The sequence below is a fragment of the Lycorma delicatula genome, chromosome 6 (assembly GCF_047948215.1).
Source record: "Lycorma delicatula isolate Av1 chromosome 6, ASM4794821v1, whole genome shotgun sequence".
Taxonomy (NCBI): Eukaryota; Metazoa; Arthropoda; class Insecta; order Hemiptera; family Fulgoridae; genus Lycorma; species Lycorma delicatula.
The window spans coordinates 48,270,605-48,286,914 of record NC_134460.1 but is presented as its reverse complement, the minus strand read 5'-3'; positions in this window follow the sequence as shown (position 1 = coordinate 48,286,914).

The following is a 16,310-nucleotide window of genomic DNA, read 5'->3' as shown; positions in this document are numbered from 1 at the left end:
TGATTGTCCTTGACTTTTATGTCTTAATGTTTATTGTGAAGTTTGTGTTTTTAAATAAAATGTAAGGGCCCTTTACACCCTTACATATGACGATCCTGATGAAGATAATAATTTATTTTAAAGAATGTGACGAGGGCTAATGACCATAAAAATTCAGAAAAAAAAAATATTTGATTTGTTGATAAACCTTTTCGCAATGATTTTTTTTGTTATCACGTTTATTTGTTAATTATGTAATTAGTAGTCAAAAATATATATATATATATATACATACACACACACACACACACACACACACACACACACACACACACACACACACACACACACACACACACACATAACACACAATTTTTTTTAATAAAATTAAAAACGTACACAATGTAGTAAAACAATAAAACTAGACTACAAAACATATGCTTTTTTCAAATGAAAAAATAACAAAAACAAACAAAACAATTCATACTAAAAAGTAAAAAAAATATTTTTGTTTTCCAGAAAATTACTTTTAAGAAGATTTTCTATTTATAACTAACTAAAAAAAGCTTTCGGAGCGCTTTTAGTCATTCATAAATAGAAAATCTTTTTAAAAGTAATTTTCTTGAAAACAAAGTTACACTAGCAATATTAAAATCCGCTTCAACAGCCACCTGATCTACTCTACTGAACATTAAAAATCAATCGCGTTCGCTAAATCTTATCGATTCAGCTCCCCTTTCCTAAAGATGTTCCACTTGTATTATATATATAAGCTGCCGCGTACTTTGCATTAATCTTAATTTTATCAAAAAAACTAACAGGCGCAAATATCTGATTATTTCATTGAAGGGGCTCTTAAATATTTAGGTATTCCTGAAACTAAAATATAGAAATATATGAAAAATTAACAATGGAATATTGTATTGTGACCCAAATTACGTCGCTGTGAAATATTTCACCACTGAATGACTTCGGGAAATGAGTTTAATTCAGTTTGAAAGATTTGAGAACTATTCTAATTAAAGAAAAGCATACAAAAATAATTGCCGGCTTCCGCACCGCGAGTGAGTGGTTAGCATGTCGGCCATTTATCCGGAGGTTTCGGGTTCGAATCCCGGTCAAGCATGGCATTTTCACACCCTACAAAATTGTCATTTGATCTCATCCACTGAAGCAATACCTAACGCTTATTCCCGGAAGGTATTATTAACTCAATTATTCTATTTTTGACATTTTTATAACAAATCAGCGGTACCATTATCGAGAAATTTTTTATTTTTTTGTTGTACAGAATATATTTTATTATTTACAACACATAATCGCATAATATCAAATGCTTTATTTTAATTTGACTATTTTTTATATATATAAGTACATACTATTTATGTATTCATTATTAAACAATAGTAAATAAAAACTATTACTAAATCTAAGAATAAAGATTTTTTTTTATTTATTGTTACTAAAAAGAAATAGGTAAGAAATTTATTAAAATCTAAATAATTAAAAGTTAAAGGATTATAATATTTAATGGTATATACTTGGGAGTCTGTTAAAAAGTGATGTATTATATTTTGGGCTGAAAACATTCTCGCAATAACATACATGATTCGTTAAAAAATATATAATATATATATATATATATATATATATATATATATATATATAAATCCCATGAGAAAAAAAAACGGATGAAAATTAAAGGGATTGGATATAGAGATCTCTTGTTGGTAATACAAGAAAAGATGTTTCATATTTGTGTACACAAGCAAGTCAATCAATCTTTGATACTAAACCACTTTTTGCTTGAATGGCTATTTGATAGACGGTGAAAAATTGGCAAATTCATGCCGAGAACATCCATCAAACTGGCCGGGCATAGCCAAGAGACCTCGACTACCACTCTACTTTCGCTCGGGGTAAGAGAGATTGTTGTACAGTTGTATGCGAGTTTACGTTTGAGTATTTCTGCGCGTGAAAATATACGAGAATGTATTAAGGTTATGGCGCACGCGCGCGTTATAGTGTACGGTTATAAAAATAAAAAAGGAAGAAAAACGAAAGAGATAGTGCAATATTTAATTATTTCGGTATCGATTTACAAACGACTTTCACGAGAAATCATTTCGTATATCCAGAAATATACGATATACCGGGTTAGAGATAATTTAATTTTACGTTGGATTATAGAACCTTACCTTAGATGTTGTTTGTTATTGGATAAGCCATCCGGCAGATATATTAAGACGAAAGTTATTTGAAAGTAAATACCGTATCTTATTTCCTCGATCTGAAAATCACTTTACTAAAGGTATTTTAGGAGATAATATTACCAAAACAATAAACCTATTAAAATTAATCATACTCTCCCATACACTTACCCACACTCCCAAGCGCCCAAATTCTCTTATAGAGAGAATGATTAGATTATATGCAGAATATCTGGGATTAATATCCCTGAGCAAAATTAGGATCAAAAGTACAAAAAAGGGTGTGTGTGTGTGTGTAGTGTGTGCGTACACACTTAAAATAGTTCTTAAATTAGTCATCAAGAAACGCATATAAAAAAAAGAAAACATTCTCATTAACTCAAAAGAAACTACTAATTTTATGTAAAATATCTGATTTACAAATTTACACCGAAAGACTAATGTAAAATGATTTAACTCCAATTTAAAAAAATTGTGGCATTGAGCGTACTTGTAAATATTACGACCCGTACTTAAAGTTACAAGATTTAATATTGTTTATAAGTAATTTTTTTTTATTAACTCCTAATTAAAGAAAACAAGTATCAATGACATGATTGGTTAGTAAGTTTTGCTGCTGTATTGAAGATTTGATTCTCGAGACATTTTGAAAATATGTATTATAAGTTAAATCTAACGTAATTGCTATGTTACTAGTATTAGTGATTAATAGACTTAATAACAAAACTTATCTAAGTAAAGGTTTTTGATATCACCAACCATTGGCCCAGGGGGGTGGAAAAAATGGGGTTTCTCAAGACAAAAAAATTCATAGCTCCCGTAATAGGAACAATATCGAATCGGTTTAAAGTGGTTGTTAGTCCTCTAAACATTACCTAAAACGTTTGTCTGAAACAATTATGACCGACTTTTACGGTAAGGGATGACCAAAATATTGCTGGAATTGAAAGAAGATAGGACTTGTATGCTAACAATGTGAAATTTTTTTTTCACATGCAACCACTGTCGTATTGAGTATATTTAAATATTTAATTAAATTTAAGGTGAAAATCTTTTTTATTCCCTACTTAGCACTGGTGAAATCTACCTCCGACTTCTGGCGTGCCGAAAGTGATATTTTAAATGATCAATTCGTTTTTGTTCCTTTTTACAATTTTACTTTTCTGGCTACAGTAGCTCTAAAGCATATCCCAGGAACCCCAAAAAGTAAAAAAAAATTGAGGGGTTTTTGCACGTTCGTATGTACGTACCATGTGTTGATGTGTTTAAAGCTTGATAAATTTTGACTGGGTAAATTGATTTTCATGAATTTCTGTATAGTGACTCGTGTATATGGTTTAATTTTTCGGTAAATTTTTGGAGTCAATATCTCTAGGGGGTGGAGTATACAGTTTTTTGGGGTCAATTTTCTCAAAATTTTACAAATATAACCCTATAGCTTTATATCAAGCTTAGTATATTCGTAAATGCTTATCTTACAATTTTTTTTTTAATTCTGCCCCAAAATTCGATAAAAATACTTTTTTTTTATTTGTTGTATATATTTTAATCAAATTTATTTGTATGTCTTCTTAGGTATAGTTTAATGGTGCAAGTGACCCAAAGAATATACTTTGGAGTAATACTGATTAAAGTTTAAAATTATCGATTTGTTAATTGAAAAGAAATCTTTTTTCTTTATTTTTATGTATCATTAATTTTCCATTATATAAGAACAAATACATAATGCCAGGAAAGTATTAGACCTTTTGTTGTCAGCTGTTTATTTTCTGACTAAATATATGCCACATCAAACTTCACGTATTAAATACGATTACATAATTCAAAGAACTTGATTATTAAAAAAAAAAATGCCTTAAAATAGATTGTATTTTTAGGGACAATGCATTGAATTTCACATAATATAATTTGAAACAATAATAGATTAATTTTAATATCAAATCTAGAACGGGACGCTTTAAATAGTGTGTATAGATTTAATGCAAAGCGTACATGATAAAGATATATATATATCCAAACTATAATCAATTCGTTAACGAAAATAAAAATAGTAATTACCTAAAATGTACGTTATATAATTGTAAATGAATTGAAAGTTAAGAACTAATTTTATTTTCCAAAACTTTTCTGCCAGTTTTATAACTTTATTTTTTTTTTTTTATAATTGAAAATGAAGGATACGATATGTATGTTGAGGTTAAAAGAATAACGCAGAACAGTCAAGTTATCTTTTCTTCAAAATACTGGAGACAAATAAAAAGAAAAAACCTTTTTTAATCACACTTATAACCTTTCATCTTTGTTACAGCAAAAATCATCCTGCAATTTTTTATAAAATTATTTTTACCACTATCTCCTTTGGTTTTTGTTTCCAAATTCAGTCATTTAACAAAGCTCTTTCCTTCACCAGAATTTTTTTTCTATAAAATATAATTAATTGAAAACACGATTTGAAATATGAATCTTTTTTGGAATTCCCTCCCCCACAAAAAAAAACACTTAAGTTTTTAACTAATCGGCCAAAAATTGATGTATTTGTAATACCCAATAAGAATTAGATGGGAATATGCATTTTTCAAAACAAAAAATCAAAATTTGTACATTTTACTTTTCGTTCTTCCCCACCCAAAGTTTGCAAGTTTTTCACCTGGAGACAACTGAAAATTGCAAGAAATATTGATATTAACTACAACCAGGTTGGAGAAATAAAAAACAATAACCAGATATAACCATTTATATTACCATTCTTATAACTAAATAAGAATTTATAACTAAACCATTTATATTTATTTATTTCATAAATATAATCTTTTTTTCTGTTAAGCCTCCGGGTACCACAGACAGGTATTACTTCTGAGGATAAATGAGGATGATATGTAAGTGAAGTGGAGTCTTGTATAGTCTCAGGTCGACAATTTCTGAGATGTGTGGTTAATTGAAACCCAACTACCAAAGAACACCGGTATCCACGATCTAGTATTCAAATCCGTATAAAATTAATTGCGTTTACTAGAATTTGAACGAAACGAAACGGACTCTAGATTTCGAAATCAGCTGATATTTACGAAAACGCGTTCATCACTACACCAACCCGGTGGGTTTTATAAATTGGATAATTGGATATGAACGTGGTAATGAAACCACAAATCTATCTTGATCATTTCGTCTCAAATTAAATTGAAAATGTTTTTCTCATAAGGAATTGTTATTAAGTGAAATAGCGGTATTGATTTCTTCGATCTTCCAGAATTTCTCGATTGTGTTAGACAGATTTGTAGAATCGTTACAAGAGAGAAATTATGTAAAGGAATTATTGTACTTAACATTAACTGGAATACAATCGCTAACTACGTGTTAAGTCTTTTTGAGAATAGGATCAATAAAAGTTTGAATAAATTTCCCAGGGAGAATGAGACTCAAGTAACATTGAACTACGATTAATATACCAATGCCATTTGTAATGTTAAAATTAGGATCAACATAAAATAAATTATGAGGAAATTTAAGATCTGAAATGTCAAAGGTGTATGACGGGAGGCATGTTGTTATATTTGAAAGAACAACACATTTTACCTCAAAGGAAAAATCAATATATAGAGAATATAACGTGATCGCAAGAATGTACTGAGACTGTAAAATTGAATTGTTTATTCCAGAAATGGGAAGATTACATTTCACAAGCGGAAGCCCTAAAATTCGAGCAAATTTATGTGTACAAAAAACATTTCATTTGACTGCCTGAATCCAATAGGATTCGACGTGCATGAGAATTACGATGGATATCAATGGTATTATATATTGCACTAGACAAAACTACTAGTTTGTTCAACTGTAATTTAAACGAGGAATGATTATTGTTTTCAAACCCTTTGTCCTTTGATTTAGAATCAATACTCGTGTGCATATGTACAAGAGTATAATGTTTTCTAAAGTAAATGTTGCATACAATGGAAGAATGACATTCATTAACAAAATGGCCGTTACACAAACAATTAAAACAATAATTATTATGTTTTTAAAAGTTATTTCTATCAATAGATAGATTAAAAAAATCTTCACAATATTGAAAGTTATGATTTGAATTACACAATAGAGTTTGTTGTAATAATGAAATTTTGAATAACCATTAAAATAACCATTAAAATTATTTTCCTTAATAGTTTTATTATTTGAAGCAGATCGTTTAATGCAAGATTTGGATGTATTGTTGTAAAGCTGTCTCTTAGCGTTGTTTTCCATTATTAGAAAGTTTAACCTATTGGGTTGGTTCACAAGAATCTTAAGTCTTGATTGAAGAAATTCTTGTAAATCTTGAAAAGTGGGAAATTCTTTCATTAATAAATTCTCCTTCCACCTTTTCAAAGTGTTATCAAATTTTGAAACTAAAAATTGAATCACTATAAATGCAAATGTATTAAATGGTATTTGCAATACTTCAAGAGCATTTACACGAGATAATATTTTATTAATAAAATTGGACAAAGTGCCCAAAGATTCTCCTTTTAAAGAATTTAAATTTAAGATGCGGTCAGCATTATGGAAATCAATTAAATATTTATTATTAAATCTCCTTTGCAGTAGTTCTAATGCAGTTACGTAATTTTCGTTTGTAATTTGGCAAATTCTTAATAACGGCTAGCGCTTCATCCTTCAAGGAAGAATGAAGATAATACAAATTTCGTAATTTTTTACGGAATTTCTACTACGTATTAGATCAAAATTTATTTATTTATTCTAAATTATTTATTAATTTTATCAAAAATTGCAACTTACATTCAATAGTGGTTAATACATCTTCAACTTGAATGCGGTCTGATGAGAGAACATCATCATATCAAATTCAATCTCAAGGTGTGAATGTATAACATCATATTTTCCATGTAAACCATGAAGAGTTCTCAACTTGATATCTAAGGCATAAATATCATCCATTGATACATTAAACTTATCAGAAAATGTACGGATTCTTGTAATGGCAGACTTTATAGTCTTTTTTTGCTTTAAAAGTTTTTATTTATTCATAATGAATTAAAACACACAAAAAATTACAGCTTAAAGTGATGATATTTAGTTGCACCTAGGTGCAACAAAACTTCGTACCTAAGATTCCTGTTACACATATCAAAGCCAGCAGCTGCCCAGTAGCGACCCAGTGTAATATGTTTTCCAAAAATTAACAAGGATTAATGGTAGAAGATAAGGAAGGATTGCAACTTCGCGATTGTATTATTTCCACAGGAAATTCTATCAAAGCAGAGAAGATACGATTCTCATCAAGAATCTCAAACAACAGGAATTGCTTTACGTTGCTACAAAGTAACTCGAAGATGAGGTGAAAAGTAAATACGAAAGACTGGCAATCAATAACACAAAGGTTTCTTTTGACCTTTAATCACTAAACACAAACGCGTAGTACTATCAAATGTATGCTCAACTATACCACACATACACAAAGAAGAAAATCTTGATCGGTTAGGAATTCGCCGTGGTTTTATTTTCGCTAGCTATCATTATACAACCAGTAGATGTGAATGAACTTCCCGAGCCGTTATAAATTAATTACGTCGAAACAAAAACTGGATATATCCTACGACAGATATAGTTTAATGCTTTCTGTGCAAAGAAAAGGGACACCTTGCAAAAAATCACTACTGGTAACAAATCAGCCCTAATGAACAGTCTTACTGGAAACTGTTCACAGACATAGATAATCGAAACACTTCAACACTGAAAATATGGCGCTTTCACAGACACAATCACCTAGCTCAGTGGAAATGGAAATTGAAATGATTAACACATGAGTTAAACGCACTCAATAAGAGATAAGCGATACTACTTTAAAACTTCGAGTGCACCACAATCGTCTACTCATCCAGGAAAATTCGTTTTCTCCATCAAAACAGATTCTATAAGCAGAAAAATGAAGTGAACAAATCTTTAAATGGAATGCTTGAACCAATAAAAAGCATACTACAGCAACTGAACAAGCTTTTCCACTATGTACAACTCAAAAGTTGCTAGAAACCTGATGGATAGGAAATCCTGCAGCTATAGCGAAAAACTATACCGTTGATCTGCAAGAATTATCTTCATTTATGTATAATTATTTGTACCTACACCTCACCGATAGATATATGAAAAACAAATTCACAAGAATAACCAAAAAGCTTGTCCCGGCTTTACACTCCACCGAAAAACAAAACGATCAAAAACATACATATACTGTCAGCGAATCATCTACCCTAGATAAAATTTACTAAATTCTCTATACGTAATGAACTACAATATTATATATTGGAATATTAATGGCCTAAACACAAATTTTGAATTCCTTAAGTTAATACACGATGCAGAATCATGTCTCAAGAAACAATTTTTAAAAACAATTCTCATTCGAGAATGAAAAACTTCAATATATATTACAAAAATAGAAGCAATTATATGGCAACCAGCGGATGGGTAGCTGTATAGACGTGACGACAAATATGGAAAGTAAGGAAATAGTAATTAATTTCATAACAGAAGCTGTAGCTATCATAATCTATCTACGTTCAAAGCACCTACGTATGTGTAATATATATATTGCCCGACTAGCAACCCTCTAATCAAAGATGATATTTGAAAACCTAATATCACATATGCCGTAACCGTTTATCCTACTTGGAAACTTCAACATTTATAACTTTGGTGAAAAAAAAACAAAAAAAAATCACAAGTAGCAGACGTAAAAATATCGAAAAATCACACTAAAATTATCGAAGGAAAATTAGAACTTTTAAACTATGATAAATCCACGCTACGTTTCATCCAGCACGTTATTTTCAAAATAGATAGATAGATTTACCATTGTAAATAGACTTATTATAGATTTATCACTATGAACAACAAGTATAAATAAATAAATTAGTACGGAATACGTTCAACATGTACAACAACAATCACTTCCCAATCAAATTAAATATAGAAGCTTGCTCCACTCCAGAAGAAATTTTTACACTACGATGGATATTCAAGAAAACAACCTGGGAAGTATATAAAAACATAGAAGACATCACTTCTCTGCCTCCTCCTATCTGTAATAATATCTAAGAAATCGTAATCGTCAAAGCTGTTGAGGCAGTTATCTTCAATAACTTTGACAAATTAATCTTAGAAGCACTGGCCAAAAAAAGAAATTCACGCTTTAGTTAATAATAAAAAATTTGTAAAATGTGCGCCCTTAATTTTTTTCCTTAATCCAAGTTTCATATAACACAAAAATAATACTACAGCAGATGTTACGATATCAGTAAACCCTGTAACAAACGAAGCAAAGAAGAATTGACTCTTCCAAGAACTCCAGGAAATATTGAAATCATCTAAATATACAAGCGCAGGACGACTTCTCGAATACATTTCTTAAAACCATACCGCACACAGGACTTCAATATCTACTTGATATATTCAATTGTATATTTCCCTCGAAATTGGGAGAAGTGATTGTTATACCAGTATTAAAACTAAATAGGAATTCCTCTCTAAAAGAAAGCTACAGAACGATAGATCTAACGTGCTGTTTATTTATGGGAAAATAATTAACAAAAGACTCAAGTAATTTTTAGAAAGTAATATTATACTGTCACCACATCAGCATGGATCAGACAGTGACATTATACAACAGATTGTTTATTAACGATTGAATTCACCACAAGCAACGCTTTTAAAACCAATCAACACCTGGTTCCTATCGCGCTAGACCTTGAGAAAGCTTACGACATATTGTGGACAAACTGAGTAATAAAACTGCTAACAAAGCCAAGATATATAGAAGTATGATAAATTTTATTACAAATTTTCTTAGAAAAATCCGAGTAAACGTTAATGGCATACTCTCGAAACTATTCGAAACTACTCTCGGCGTTCCGAAAGATGAATCATAAGCGTCGTTGCATTCTTATTTGCAATAAAACGACATTATAAGATTATTTTGAGTTCTTACCAAGGTCATGTTACGCCGATGACGGTACGTTAATGCTAGCAGGAAGAAATTTTATAACTACACAAAAAATTCTTAAAATTGTCCTCAACGCACTCCAAATTTTCTGCAATGAGACAGGTTTCAAAATATCTTCCAATAAAAGCTCAGTTACAATTTTTAAGGCACAGCAAAAAATAAAACAAACATATATTAGTCATACCTTTTTTATTTTAACCTCCGGGTCCACTATCAGGCATTGCGTCAGTGGATGAGATGAGTGATTTGTAGCGTGTGTGAAAATGCCATGCCTGACCGGGATTCGAATCCGGGACCTCCGGATCAAAGTCCGAACTCATCAACCACTCGCGCCACAGAGTCTAGAGAACTATACCTAGAAAACAAAAAATTAACACTTACGGATAAGTAAAAAACCTAGGTCTAATACTAGACAGCAAATTATCATGGAAAGATCATACGCAATACTTAAAAATAGACTGTCTTAAAAGACTCAAAATCTTGAAAAACTTATCTTCGAAAAACCGAGGAGCAGAGCAAGAAGTTACAATTAAAACTAACTACAATCTAAACTAGTTTATGGCTCAATAGTTTATAAATCAGCGAAATGTAAGTTTCTTCAAATATTAGAACCAATACACAATGCTTCAGCCACACTGACGACTGGAGCGTTTCGAACTAACCCAACAGAAAGAATATTATGCGAAGCAAATCTTACACCACTTGAGTGTCTTAGAAAACTATTAGCATTAAATTATTCCATATCGACAATAGCATCACTATCTAACATATAAAATCACGCCATACAATCCACACAGTTTTCATTTCAATACAAAAATGCGAAAAAAACGCCTAAACCATCCGAATAGAGAACAATAAAATATCTCAATGATTTCAGTAACTCGAATCTCAACGTAATGAAACAAGAATATGCTAAACACCTTCTGGGCTTGAATCAACACCAGAGATACTGCAAGACAATACGAGCATTACAATTTCGCGCAATACTCACATGCATCGAAGTTCAAAAAAAGGCACAGTCAGAGCTGTAGTTATGCCAGAGATAAATATTTTATTTAAACTTCCCGATGATGTTTCTATCTACAACAGCTAAGGTTTTGCTATTCTGTGAGCATTGAAACACACGATGAAGCTGATATAGAAAAAGAATAATTTTCACATAATTACGTAGTGCAATAGACAATACATTAATGCACAATGCCATAATCCAAAAAATAAACGAAACGTACAACCTAATCAAAGCCAAAACCATCAAACTCAGTTGGATACCACCCCGCTTAGGCATTAAGCTGAACGAAGAAGCAGATAAGTTGAAAAAAGGGAAGATACGTTAAATGCAATTAAACAAAGTAATTTTATTCTTAAATGGAAATTCTGAAATAATTTGCGCTAAAAACCAATCAGCGTGGTGGGTAAATTATATAGTATAGGACACGCAGTGAGTATAATTAGATAGTGCACACAGGATTGAGTTTGTGTTGATTTACTACTCGTTAAAAAAAATCAATACAGAAATTTATTTATTTGTCTTTTAACATAATAAAATTAGGTACTTACGTATTAACGCCACCGCAGCTACAGCTTTATTTAAAAACAAAGTAGTCAATATAATTTAACCAAACTTAACCTACGCTCGCTTCGCTCGCTAACCTTGACTAACTAACACCGTAATTTTTTGAGTATTTATACTCAAAAAATTACGTAGGTTATGTTTGGTTATATCATATTTATAAATTAAATAAATATTTATTAAAATTAATAAAGAGACTGTTTTGTGTCTGTTAAACTCTATATCGGCCCATTTTCCACCGTAATCCGATTGACTACTTTGTTTTAAAGCTGTAGCTGCGGTGACGTTAATACGTAAGTACCTAAAATTAGGTAAATAAATAAACAATTTTCAATCGAAATATTAATTTTACACTTAAAATAGATGATGGAAGTAAAATATTCAGCAAGATCATTAGCCGGTGTTTTTTAAATTTTATTATTACTTTTCAACAAGTTATCAGTATTTTCTAAAACACTATTTTATACAATTATTTATTCTTTTTCGCTAACTACACCCTTTCTCATAGCTGTTATTCTCTCTTTCTTTGTAAACTAAAAATCATTTTGCAGCGTATGAAATAACGAATGCAAATTAAAACCCAAAATATTATGAATAAAGGTCAGTGACGTACCACACTTTACTTTTGTGGTCGAAATCATTTAAATCGTTCACAATTACGGACTGATGGCTAATAAAACATTTGTAATTTGTTTTTAGATGCAAGATAAAAGTTTTAATATATAGAAAAATCTAAAGCCTAACCTGGATTCGAACTCAGAACTTTCTACGATAAAACACAAGACGCTAACAAACTTCATCATGGAGATCTATGAAAACTTATTATGTGAGCTTATTTCAATAAAAGATATGCATTTAAGAAATACAAAAATAGTACTTTCTTTACGTCACACACTATCACCCTTATGTTTTATCTGAAATAAAAGAATTATCTTTAATTTTATCTTTTATTAATAATTATTTACGGGTCTCGCAAATACTATTAAAATTATAATAATAAAACATTTAAATATAAATTTATTTACGAAAAAAAATATATCAGTTATAGAATTTTTATTAATCGAAAACGCAAAATTCGATTACAGAATGAAAATTTTCTGTTTTCAGTTCAAATTTTTAAAGAACATATAAATAAATATAAAATAAAAAAAATGAAAAAAAAAATTTAACAATAAGATAAATTGAATAAATACGATAAAATAAATGATGAATATTAATGAAAAAAAATGGATAAACTCATTCTCTAAAAAGAACTAAAAAAAATTTAATAAATAAATTAACTCAGTAATAATTGACCGGTTTTCTAATTAGCGAATTGTCTTCTCCACTTAACACTCCCGGGAAAATTTTAACACTTTTTTATCAAACATTGCCTTTTAAAAAAAAATAAAAATAAAAAACAGGAGAAAACCGTAATTTGGATAAAAAATAGGATCTAAATAAGTAGAATAAAATTTAACAGCAACAGTTTATGAAAACAACTTGTTCGTAACTTCATATACAAGTATTACATGGCAATAAATATTCGTAGTAAAATCACTCAACTAACCTCATTCGTCATTTTCCTCTTGGAAACTCCGATATTTTACGTGAAACATAGGCTAATAAATTACTAAATTATAATAGGAAGCATTTATATAGTTAATCCACTAACCTATCGACCTCACTTGTCATTTGTCATTTCTAATACCAACTAGTAATAATTCAATAATTGAATAACAACAAAATTAAATAAACTCGATCAGTGACACATGACAAGTATTTAGACATAACATAAATTTTATATTCAGAAAAAAGAAACATACAAAATATAATTCTACTGTTTTTATGTACATATATAGCGTTAAACAATTTACGTATTTCGTTTATAGCTAGTACATTTTTTTCTTAGCTTAATAATCCGTTTTATGAAACTGTAAAAAACTTGTGGAAATGTTATTTTGTTTCCTAATTATTATTCTGTTAACCAATAAAATTAAAAAAAGGATTAAAATTTGTATTTTTCTCCATTAAGTTTTATTAATGGCAAAAAAGTACTCGTTTTGACTTCATTTTATACATTTCAATTTGAATTTTCATCTGTAAAACTTTAAAAAAATTCTCATTCAACTTGGGTTTACATTGACCAATAATTTTTTCTTTAATTAAACTTTTTTTTTCATTAATTATCATAATTTTCATTAATTAATCATTTTTTTCAAAAATCAATTATTTCAGTTAGAAATAGATATTTATTTTTTTTTAAATCATACTATATATATATATATATATTACGATGGTCGTGAGGAAGAGAGAATCACTGCCCCTTCACAGCAATCGGATGGACTGGGAGTCGTATAGTAGTTGGATTGAAGAGAAGCTACCTTTCGATGTCGTGCTGTCGTGCGCTGATGACGTGGAGCTAGCTACGAGTGCTTAACCGCTGTCATTCAGGAGGCGGCGTGTCGCTCTACTTCGTTGAAGGTGAACGGAATACATCAAGGTACGGACTATCCCACGGAGTCACGGAGATTATGCACGTATTTTTCCAATTTAGCTTCCGGGAATTTCTGTCAGGTATTACTTCAGAGGATGATACGTATGAGTGTAAGTGAAATGTAGTGTTGTACAGTCTCAGATCGACTATTTTTGAGATGTGTGGTTAAGTGAAACCCAACCACTTAAGAACAACGGTATCCACGATCTAGTATTCAAATTCGTACGAAAGTACTTTCGAGTAAACCAATATGGAGGTACGGGAATAAACTCTGGAGAACGGCCGGTAACAGTAACATGGAGGTCATTCAACGGTTTCAGAACAAACTTCTACGGAAAAAATCCCACACGCCATGGTTTGCGAGGAATGCCGAAATCCACAATTTCGTAGCCATTCCATACGTTCGAAAGGAAGTCAGACGTCTAGTTTTGAGTTACGTGTTCAGGTTGGATAAATATATTATTAATCATCTCGCTTTGAATCTGCTAGACAACAGCGACGAGGACGTTTGGAGGATAAAAAAGCTCTGAGAATTTGATCTTGTCGATGGCTCGTTATAATGATTCACTTTGGCGGCTTAGTACTCACGTTTATTGTTTCTTGGCTGTTTCAAAGTTACTGTTTCGTTTACTGTCTACTTAAAGTTGATATTTATTTTGTTGTTTTAAGGTTAATGTTGGTTGGACGTTCAAAGGCACTATTTAATGTTATATTATTGTTTTTGTATTACTTGAGGATTATCAGTGGGTGGTCCTCTTTCATGTGCTGGTCAGTAATAAGACTTACTTATAGCTACATTGCAGTAGCTGATTGTAAATAAATAAAGAAATTCAGCAAAAACGTTTACGTTTGTTTAAGATGTATTCTACTTTACATGCGTCATTCGGGTCAGCATTCATTTTTACTTCACAAGCTGAACAAAAATCACATATAATATTTTTTGGTGATGTGAAACCATACTCTCATCACCAAAGTATTTCTTTTCCGATTTATGCTGACTATAACTCCTTAAATAAAGTTCCAATAAAGCTATGTGACGTTTCAGTAAATCATACACGTCATTATGAATTTTTTGGGGTCTCTTAGAGTGTTTGCACGTTTGTCAATCAACGTGTCATTGCACAACATCTTATTCTGAATAACTGAAATCCTTTTATCAGTTACATAGAAAAGATTTCACAGTTATATCCAGACTTTTACTTTATTTTTCTCACTTCGACTTAAACTAACTATTTTCAAGTTTTTAATTTTATTTTTTCTCCTCTTCTTCAACAAATATTATTATTATTCTTTTTGAAATTACCAAAACAAACTAAAACCTAAACAAAAAATCCCTTTCAGCACGCTGGAAGGCGGAGGTAGATTTCACCAGTGTTAAGTAGGAGGTAAAAAAGGTTTCCACCTTAAAGTTAAGAAAAACTTTAAATTTACTCAATACAACAATGGTTTCATGTGAAAAAAAGTTTCACATGTTTAGCATCTTCAAGCTCCATCTTCTTACAATTCCAGCAACATTTTGGTCATCCCTTGCCGTAAGGGTTGGTCATATCAAAAATACTTCAGACAGAAGTTTTAGGTAATGTTTAGAGGACTAATGACCACTTTAAACAGATTCAACTCTGTGCCTATAAAGGGAGGTATGATAATTTTTGTCTTCGATACCCCATTTTTTCCACCCCTTGGAGCAATGGGTGGTATCACAAAACTTATCTTAGATTGGTTTTAGGCCCTTATCCAAAGAATAGTAGGAACTTTAAACGAATTCGTTATTTTACTTCTTAAGAAAGTTTTAGCGATATTTTGTTTTTTCGAAAAAGCCCTCCCATTTCTACCCCAATGGTCCGATTTGGCCATTAACGAACTCGACTAAGATTTTGGGACGAGTTATTTTTAAAGAACAATTTGAAAGTGATTGGCGGAAAATTACGGTAATTATAGTGTCTATAAAAAAGTGATATATATATATATATTTAAAATGTATTTATAAACTTTTGAGTAGAAAAAGTGGTTTACGGTGGTTTTGGGGTCTGGGGGATATGAAACGCGAAGATATGTCGAAATTTTCCACAAGTTGAATCATGG